The sequence below is a fragment of the Silene latifolia genome, chromosome 11, assembly GCF_048544455.1.
Source record: "Silene latifolia isolate original U9 population chromosome 11, ASM4854445v1, whole genome shotgun sequence".
NCBI lineage: Eukaryota > Viridiplantae > Streptophyta > Magnoliopsida > Caryophyllales > Caryophyllaceae > Silene > Silene latifolia.
In genome coordinates, this window is record NC_133536.1 from 111,458,502 (window position 1) to 111,461,493 (window position 2,992).

Sequence of the window (2,992 nt, forward strand, 5' to 3'; positions counted from 1 at the left end):
TTTTAGTCTCAACTACAGTCCAAAATAAAACCGCCCATAGCCTAATGCTCGGTTCGGACGATGACAAGGTCTTGATTCCGCTCTCCGAATCATCATACCACGAGAAGGGATCTCAAACAAGCAAACGGGGGCAAAGATGTCGGAGAAGATAATCAATTTGTGTTCCCTCAGCCGAGCGGACCTTCTACCTCAGGGATTTGATACGCGCTGTCACCCTTTCTTGGCTAGGAGTTGCACTTACATGTGCAAATTCTGTCAGAGTCACCCCCCGTGTTTTGTCGACACTGACTTTGTATCACGTTCACGACCGTCTGCTTGTCAGTTTGTCAATATGCGTCTATGTGAGTCAATGTCACAACGGTCACGTGTCTCCGATCTATCAAATCACGGATCTACAAGTAACAAGACTCAATACTAAGCTTCACAACTTTCGAAACTCCTATCTCCCCTCACGCGGGATATTACGTGCTAATTGCTTACATGCTTATGTGCTTATATGCTTGCATACTACGTGCTTGTCTATGCGACTGCGGATTTGTGTGGTCACTAACCATGCAGGTAATCTTAAGAAGAAAAACGCACTCCGACTGAGTACTGGGTTCTTCCCAAGAAACGCCGACCCATCAAGTCCAAGGGCTTTAACCCCGTCGATTACATGGCATACACTACCTCCCAATGAGCAGCAAATCATATCCCCGGCGAGTCCTGAGAAGTTTCTAACTCCCCAAGAGCCTTGCTCAGATGATTCATCGCCACGGAGCTCGTTTAGGACCCCCATCAAGTTGGAGTTCGCCGCTCCCTAGCCAAACCTATCAACGTCAACCTGGTTGGAAGTCATTACCAGACAATATCTTGGAATAAGCCCGATGTTTCAGGCTATTTCCCACAGTCGATCATCCGACCATCGATGGCTGGCGAGCCTCAAGACGCACCTTCAACATGGCTGGCGAGCCTCAAAACGTACCTTCAACATAGCTGGCGAGCCTTTGCACGCACACAAGAAGCAATTCAAGGACATATCCCGAAGATTCCTCAGGTATAAATCCTTTATATGGCTGACGAGCCTCAAAACGCACCACCTTCAATACCGGCTGGCGAGCCTTTGCGCGCAAAAGATTCAAGGACATATCCCGAAGATGCCTCAGGTATGACTCCTTCATATGGCTGGCGAACCTTTATACGTAGTCCAATGGACTTTAAACGACCCAAACCGGAAGTCGACAGACTCTAAACTGTTACCGACGGCAGGTCCTTGACTCGAATCCTCGAGTCGTCTCGACGTCGCCCTTCCCGACGGCAGGTCCTTGGCTCAAACCCTTTTGAGTCGCCTCGACGTCGCAATGGTCTTCAGGTTGTAATCTTCGATTGACCTGGAGGCCATACTTTGACTTTCGCCCTGTCCAAGCCTCAGTCAAAGTGGGGGCTCAGAGATACCAAGATCGCACCTTCCAAAAACCACCCGATGATGATCGGACTGTAACGTGTTTTTGATATGCGTGCGTGGATTGGCTATACATGAGACGATTTAATGCACTACTTGAATATGAAAGATGATTTCAAAAGTTTTCTAACTTCATTTGCATTAAAATAACACTATTTAGAGTTAAAACCGTCTTCGGACCCAAAACCGACTCAGAAACCCGCAACTCGAGTCAACCTGAGTCAACCCAAATCCCGAATGTCAAAAAATAATGCCATGATTGTCTTTATCATGTCATTTCCTTTAAAACAACACTATTTAGAGTTGAAACTGTCTTCGGACCCAAAACCGACTCCGAAACCCGCAACTCGAGTCAACCTGAGTCAAACCGAGTCAAACCAAATCTCGAATGTCGAAAATAATTCCATAAATTTCTTTATCATGTCATTTCCATTAAAATGACCCAAATTAGAGTCAAAACCGACACCGAGCCAAAAACCGACTCGAAATTCAAATCCCGACTCACACGGGTCAAACCCGAGTCAAAGACACAAAATACCTACCCCAAATATCACCCAATAGGAAGCTTACACGGCTAAGCAACCATCAAAGACCCCAAATCACAACCAACAAAACATTGGTTAGAACAAATGGAAAATCCAAATTTGCGAAAAGAACAATACACCCATTTGTATCACAAGGTAGCTCGTGCCTCAATGGGGTGTCTGCTTAGCCTCTAAGCAAACTCAACCGATCTACCTCCCCACATTTCTCTATAAATACCAACCTTCACACCCCATAATCTTCACGCGAGAGTCCGCCCCCTCCTTCTCCCTTAAACTTCTAGACCCGACTTCCTAAGTCACAAAATCGACACGTGTTTACGACCTACCGATCGTAAACACAAGCCTTACACATTTTGTTTGGTACCGTCGCCATGCATTCGACCGACCCATTCGACCAACTCAACATTAATCAACATGTTTTTCAACAACATATTTCCAACCATTTTCAAAACTAAATCCTTTTTTAAGGCACCTTTTAAAACTTTGATCGAGATTAGTCACAACGAGAAAACCGTCTCTAAAGTCGTCTACTTCGCAAACATCGATCTATGTAAGTTCGAGGGTGTAAATATCTCATTTATTTCATGTCTTTACTGTTTTTATGAGTTTATATGCATGAACAATGTATAACACGATTCAAATATAGGCTAGACGAGCCAAAACCGAGTTTTGGCCCGAGACAGAAGCCCTTTGTTATGCAAAGAGGCTCACGCCTCTTGTGGGTTCTCGGGTCAGACTCAAACGTGTTTGTTCTCGTCTTTCCTCTTTATTTCATTTCTTATTTGCAATTGGTTTTTACCATTTCAAATGTTTCAAATCATTTTTATGACAAACTTTTTAGCCATAAATTATAATCACCCTTGGTTCCATATACCATGACGGTTTAATCCGTGACTCGGTGATATTAATTGGTTAATTACATTTTAAAGGAAATTCTTTTCTTTTATTTACCATTTTAATTCATTTTTAAGATAAACATATTTTGACCATTACAAAAATCATCCTT